Source organism: Podarcis muralis, chromosome 2 (assembly GCF_964188315.1).
Source record: "Podarcis muralis chromosome 2, rPodMur119.hap1.1, whole genome shotgun sequence".
Taxonomy (NCBI): Eukaryota; Metazoa; Chordata; class Lepidosauria; order Squamata; family Lacertidae; genus Podarcis; species Podarcis muralis.
The window spans coordinates 110,121,063-110,128,645 of NC_135656.1; positions in this window are offsets into that span (position 1 = coordinate 110,121,063).

Consider the following 7,583-nt stretch of genomic DNA (forward strand, 5'->3'; position numbering starts at 1 on the left):
CCCCTGCACAGTTCTGTGCTTCTGCGGTGCGCATTACTTCGCAGTGAACGCGCTTCGGGCACGCGCCCCTGCTCCATTGCGGGGAAAGAGGCCATGCGGACGCAGCAGCTCCTCCCCACTCCCCCCCCACCTCGATTCCGGGATCTGGCAGCCAATGAGAGCGGAGGCGATTCAATTTGGGCATGCTAAGAGGATCCCCAGCATGCTTTGCAGCCGCAGCCATGGAGGAGGAGCCGGAGGCTGCACTTTCGGCGCTCGATCTCCGGCTAGCTTGGCCAGGTGTGTATATTGGCAAAGGGGGGAATCCATCACCATCCTTGCGCGGGAAACTTGCCACGGATCGGGTGATGCGCCGGGCGGGCGGGCGCGCAGTTGGGGATGGTGGGGGCCTGGAGCGCCTCCCAGGGATCTTGCACCGGAGCCTTGTTAGGCTAACTTTAAGCCCCCTTAATTCAGCGCATCGGGCAGGTAAGGTTCCCACCACCGGGGTGGATCTGCGAGGTTGCTGGGTGAGCCCCAAATGCGCAGGGCGCAGCTGGTTTTCCCGGTTAGGATCTCGCCACCTCTTACTGTTTAGCAGCGCTCCTGCTCCTTTAGCAGTTATACGGAGAGAGAGAGAGAGAGAGAGAGAGAGAAATGCCGTGTCAGTAGATGGAGGGATCGGAAAGTTTCATGAGGACTCGCGGCTTGGCTCTTTTTTAAACGCGCGCCTCCAGGGCTGGTTTGGGCTCACGAGCGCCACGGCGCAGACCTGCCTAGGTAACCTGAGCCTTGCGGATGTGCGCTTGCCTCTTCAGCCTAGCTCGGTGGGGAGAGCACGTGCTTTTTTTGAAGCACGCAAAAGGCCCCAGGTAAGGGCAGCTCTCCAGGTGAGTGCTAGGAAAGATACCTGTTCTGCAACCTTGCAAATTTTCAGACAATTTAGCGTAATATCAGCGTCCCCCAACATGGTGTCGGACTGGGAGGAGAGATGATAGCCAATCTTCAAATATCTAAAGGGCCGCCACATGGAAAATGGAGAAAGGTTGTTTTCTTCTGCTCCGGAAGGTGGGACCCAAACGAGTGGATTCAAATGACTTGACAGTAAGAGCTGCCTTTGCTTCTCTCACACAGAGAAGCTTCTAGAATTAATAAGAATAGGAAAGATCTTTACACATGAGATCAATACTTCCTGCACTAAGAAATGCAAACTGACACAACCATGAGGCCAGGTACCCATGGTTTCCTTTCTAGTGTGGGTTGAGATCAAGCCACACTGCAAAGGAAGATCTTAACTGACCCAAGTGGGGCTTGAAGTCACAGCTGCGCTCAGCTGATCTGCAATGACTTCAGGCCCCACTTGGATCAGCTGTGGCTGTGGGTCGCTGCGTTGGGAGCTGGCATGTAGCTGGAACACCAGCAGAGCTTGAAATCAGTAGTTCCTTTACAGGTGCCTCCTGACCTGCCCCACACCTGAAATCTTATATGGATGACATCAGGTGTGGGGCAAGTGGGTGTGGCTTTTGGGCAGAAATCTCATGGGCCAGAGGTTCCCTACTGCTGACAAAGCTTGGTTGGACATCCCCTCACATTGCGCCTGGAGGATATGCTGATTTTCAGCAAATGACACCTCTACCCAGTTATTTAGGGTGTTTAAGAACATGATATGAAGTCACAGCAGTTCAGCCAGCGCTGGGGGAAGAGGGTGGGCACCTCCTGATAGGGGACAACTACGTTTTCAGCTTCTTGATGACTTGAGAAATTTGTGTGTGCGAACCCTCCCACAAAGGCGTGCCTGTACTCTCCCGTGTGTTGGCACGTAAGAACTGGAGGCAGATTAATTGGGATGGAGGCTATTTTGTACAGGGCTGGCTACCACTCTGGGCTGTTCCTGGATCCTCTGTTCCTACAGTTTTCTGTGCTGCATGCCAAGTATTTGAATTCTGTTGTGCATTTTGTTTCGGTCGTTTAAAGCAATGTTTCCCAACTGTGGGCCCTCCAGTTGTTTTTGGACTACAACTGCCATCATCCCTAGCTAGCAAGACCAGTGATCAGGGACCATGGGAGTTGTAGTCTCAAAACAGCTGGAGACCCAAGGTTGGCTTAAGGCAAACTCGGCCCTCCAGATGTTTTGGGGACTACAATTCCCATCATCCCTGACCACTGGTCCTGTTAGCTAGGGATGATGGGAGTTGTAGTCCCAAAAACATCTGGAGGGCCGAGTTTGGGGGTGCCTGGTTTAAGGTGTTCCTAGCCTGCCTTTTGACTTTTTTTTTAAAAAAAGGAAAGAGGCTTTTATGTTGGGACTGGCTGCCATGATATGCGGTCTCTCTCCATTTACAGAATTTTATTTTGCCGGGATTTTTATCTTCTGCACCCTTCCCCAACGTGGTGACTTCCAGATGTTTTGGAGTATCATCCCTCACATTTGTTGGGGAAGGTTGTTCTCTGTTGTTTTCTATATCAAATTGGTTGATTTTATATACTGTATTTTTCGCTCTATAGGACGCACTTTTTCCCCTCCAAAAATGAAGGGGAAATGTGTGTGCGTCCTATGGAGCGAATGCAGGCTCCTTGGCTTCAGCGATAGCAACGCGAAGCCTCCGAAGCGCAGAGGGAGAGCTCCCTCCACGCTCCGGAGGCTTTGCGTTGCTTTTGCTGAAGCCTGGAGACTGAGAGGGCTTGATGCGCACCAACCCCTCTCGCTCTCCAGGCTTCAGGAATAGCCGCCTGAAGCCTTTGGAGCGCAGCGGGAACTCGTGTTCCCTGTTTGCAAGAGTTTGGTGTGCATGTAGCTCTTTTATTTCCTATATAACAAATGAATGACACTTGTCCCCTGCTTTGTCCATAGGTGCTGGTGGTGTCAGCAGACCGGAAACTGGCAAAAATGACATGTTGCAAGTAATTTCAAGTTGGAGGAATGCAGATCCCAGAAAATGTGCCGAATAGGGCATGTTCCCTCTGCGCTGCTGTCAGGGGTTCAGGAGCAGAGGGACAGGAAAGGGAGGAAGTAGAGACCGAGGGAGAGGAATCTGAGGGAGAAGTCAGCGAGGGTAGCCATCCGAGGTCTCTAAGTCTCTCCAGTGAATCAGAGGATTCACAGAAAGGGGCCCCAGTGGTCAGAGCCAGGGGGTTGCCAGAGGGAACACCCCAGGAAGGAGGGGCCAGAGGGGACTCAGAGAGCAGCAGCTGGAAATCGGGACCAGCTTCCCCACCGGAGAGCAGTAAGGGGGAGGAGTCCCAAACATCGGCAGCAGGCAGCCTTCCGTCAGCGGAAGGACAGGAGTCAGGGTTAGCCACGCCTGCATCAGAGAGCGAGGTAACGGTCAAAAGGAAGGTCAGGGGCAGCGCGCGCGCGCCAAGTTCAAATGTACAAGAGGGGGGCGCAATGGGCAGTCCGGAGAGAGAGCCGGGTCCCAAAGCCCGCCGGAGAGAAGGGGAGGAGTCCGAAGGGTCCGCTTCCGAGGCATCCAGGAAGGAAGGCACCCAGGGGGGTAGTAGGACCCAGAGGAGGAAGGAGAAACGTAGAAGGTGGAGTAAGGCTAGAGTCTTAAGCTGGTGTACAGGGGGCGGAGACTCAGACGAGGCTTCGCTGGTCTAGGGTATAGACGTAGAGACGCACGCTAGTGTTTGAAAATGGAAACTAAATGTCAATAAAGACTTCTGTACAGTTCTAATGGCTAGCGTTGGTCTTCTGTGAGCTGAGACCGGGAGGCAGTCTCTGACAGTAAGCCTCGTCTCTAGTATCATCGGTTTTCTTCGCCTCAAGCATCGCTAAGGAAGCGAGGCAGGGAGGGTAGAAGACTGGTGCCTTGTGAGCTCACAAGAGTCAGGCAAGATGACTACAGAACAGAAAATAGCTTCCCTGCAAGAAGCGGTGACACTACTCAACGCTGAAATAATCGCATCCAGGAAGAGAGAGGAAGAAGCGGCAGCTGCCTGCAGAGATCTTCAAGCCAGGTTGGAAGGGCTTGTAAAGCAGGGGATCCCAGTACCCAGATCCGAGGGGATCGGTTTGGGGAAGAGAGGAGGCAGCATTGTATCTCATTTTGATGGGAATTTGCAGCAGTACCCCAATTTCCGAGCAGATGTGCGGTTTGCGCTGCAGCTGCTGGAAAGAGACTTTAGAGATGAGCGGGAGAAAGTGGGGTTTATTTTGTCTCATTTGCATGGGGACGCGAAAGCATGGCTGCGCAACCTGTGGAGGGATAAGGATCCAGCGCTCCAAAGCGCAGATGCGTTCATTAAGGCGATGGACTCCTGTTTCTTATCCAAAATAGACCTTGACATTGCCCGGAGGGACATATTTGGGCTAAGACAAGGGAAAGCCAGCGTAAGGCAGTATCATTCCCGGTTTTTTGCATTGGTCAACGCGCTGAATTGGGATAAGGATTCTCCGCCGGTTAGAGACCTTTTTTGGGAGGGTCTGAATGCACAGATCAAGGATGAGATGGCAAGGGGAGAGAGACCCACAACCACTCAACAAGTGGTTGAAAGAGCGTTGTCTATTGGGGTGAGGCAGGAAGAACGCCCGTGGAGCAAAGAAGAAGGGCGTTGGGGACGCTCACCAGCGAGAGTGCCCTCCCTCTTGCCCAGAGAGGCAGCGCGTGCGCAGTCCACGCCTCCACAGGGAGGGGGCGAGGAGCAGATGGAGATTGGCGGTGCTAGGGCTCACTCAGCTACCAGAGCCTTAACACCGGGAGCAGTAAAATCGAAGCTGCCTAGAAGGAACAGGAAGTGTTATATATGTGAGAGTGCAGAGCACATGGCGAAAGAGTGTCCCCAGAGGTTTCTCAAGCACACTGCAGCTTCAGTGACAGTATTGGAAACAACTCAGCAGAGAGCACCACAGCAGGGAAACGACCGAGTCTGGCTGGAAGAGGAGGCACTGGGGCCCAGCCAGACGAGTCAGTGAGGAAGTCCCCAGAGATTTTGCAGCCCACAGACCCCCTCCCGCCCAAGCCAGTGGTGCAGCTAACCGCATCGCTTCAGCTGCCCAATGGACTCACCTTAGAAGTGCCTATTACAATTGACTCTGGCAGTAACGCAGACTTTATAGGATTGGAGTTCATTCAACAACACAACGTAGCATTACTGCCAGCCACACTGCCCCTGAAGGTTGTCACGGTGGATGGCAGGGAACTGCTAGGGGGGCAGGTGGTGCAGCAGACGCCGCCTATGGTGATGCAAATTGGGAATCACCGGGAAGTCATCAGTTTCAATGTCACCCAACTGTCCGACACGCCTATAGTATTAGGCATGAGTTGGCTGCACAGACACAGCCCAGCATTGGCTTGGTACCAGCGCCAACTGACTTTTGGCTCCTCCTACTGTGCAGAACACTGCATTATACCCAGCCCGGAAGGGGAAGAGGAGGACCCGCAGTTACAGTTGGGCACGCTGCAAGCAGTACCCCACAAGTATGCGGAGTTTTTGGAGGTATTCTGCGAGAAGGAGGCGGACAAGCTACCCCCTCACAGACCCTATGATTGCAAGATTGACCTCCTGCCGGGGGCGACGCTGCCAACTGGGAAACTGTATTCCATGTCTGAGGATGAACTGCAAGAACTCAGGGAGTTCATAGATCACAATTTGAAGCGTGGGTTCATCCGGGAGTCGAAAGCGGTGGGAGGCAGTCCCGTATTCTTTGTGAAGAAGCGGGACACGCCCCAACGGAGGCTGGTGGTGGACTTCAGAATCTTAAATTCGAAAACCAAGCCCTCCGCTTTCCCCATGCCCAAAATAGACGACCTGCTCGCGACGGTGCGGAAAGGACGCGTTTTCACCAAGCTGGATCTACGTGGGGCGTACAACCTGATTCGCATGCGCGACGGCGACGAGTGGAAGACGGCCATGTTCACGCCACTGGGCACCTACGAATACAGAGTTATGCCCTTCGGATTACAAAATGGCTCTCACACTTTCCAAGCCTTTATGCATCACGTGCTGGCGGGGCTCCTTTACAAGAAGTGCGTATGCTTCCTGGACGACATCCTGATTTTTTCAGAATCGCGAGAGGCGCACGAGAGGGATGTCAGGGAAGTTCTGCAGAGACTGAAGGAGCACAGGCTGTACGCCAAGCTGGAGAAGTGCCAGTTCGACGTGACGGAGGTGGATTTCCTGGGCTACAAGTTGTCGGACAAGGGGCTCGCCATGGACAGCGCCAAGGTTCGCGCAGTTTTGGACTGGAAAAGCCCACGCAATCGGAAGGAAGTCCAGCGGTTTGTCGGCTTTGCCAACTTTTACCGCAAGTTCATCAAGGGATTTGCCATGCAGACAGCGGCCATCACCGACACGCTCAGCTCCAAGAAGAAGAAATTCATCTGGACGGAGCAAGCGGAGCAGTCCTTTCAGAAACTCAAGCGTCTCTTCGCGTCCGAAGAGCAGCTGCTGCATGTGAATCCCAGCAGACCCATGAGGGTGGAGACAGACGCCTCAGACAGAGCCGTGGGAGCTGTCCTGTTGCAACAAGACCAGCAGGGGGACTGGAGGCCGTGCGCCTTCTACTCGAGGAAGCTCAGCAAGTCGGAGCAGAATTACACTATCTGGGACAGGGAGTTGCTAGCCATACATGCAGCATTCAAGGCATGGAGGCACTTCCTCATCGGAGCCAGACAGACAGTGCAGGTCCACACGGACCACAAGAATCTGGAGTACTGGCGCACGGCTAGGTTCCTCAACCAGAGACACATTAGATGGGCAGAGTTCTTCGCGGACTTCGACTTCAAGATAGAGTACATCCCAGGTGACAACAACGTGATGGCGGATGCATTGTCCAGAAAGCCGCAATACCTGGAGGAGGCGGCACCGTCGGCGGCCAAGCACATTTTCGCACCGGAAGCGTGGGCATGCGCGTCGGCAACCGTGGACCTGGACGCCGTACGTCGCGCGCTGCGGGAAGACCCCTTCGCACGGGCCAAGATGGAGGAGGTGCACAGGGGCACAGCGAGGGCCGACGAGTTCCAGATACGCGATGGGTTGCTCCTCCACAAGGGAGCACTCTACGTGCCGGGAGACGACCTCCGCGCAAGGGTCCTGCAGCAGCTACACGACGCCCCCACCGCCGGGCACTTTGGCAAAGAAAAGACTGTCGAACTCGTAGCCAGAGACTTTTGGTGGCCCAAGATGCGGGGGGAAGTAGCGGATTACGTCTCGAGATGTGACACCTGCCAAAGGGCCAAGTCAGTTCACAGACCGCCGGCGGGACTGCTGGAACCGCTGCAGACACCGTCTGAACCGTGGGAGAGGGTGGCCCTGGACTTCGTCACGGATCTGCCCAGCTCGAGGGGAAAGACAGCAGTGCTAGTGGTGGTGGACATGTTTACTAAGATGGCACACTTCATTCCGTGTGCAAAGGTAGCCACGGCAGAGCAGACCGCCAAACTGTTCATAGACCACGTGTTCAAAGTCCACGGTCTGCCACGGTCTATTCTCTCCGACCGGGGGCGACAGTTCATCTCGAACTTCTGGCAGAAGCTGATGGGCATTCTGAACGTCAAAGTCAATTTGGCGTCGGCGAGACACCCACAGACCAACGGACAAGCGGAGAGGGTCAACGCCATCATGCAGCAGTACCTAAGATGCTACGCCAACCAGCAGCCCAC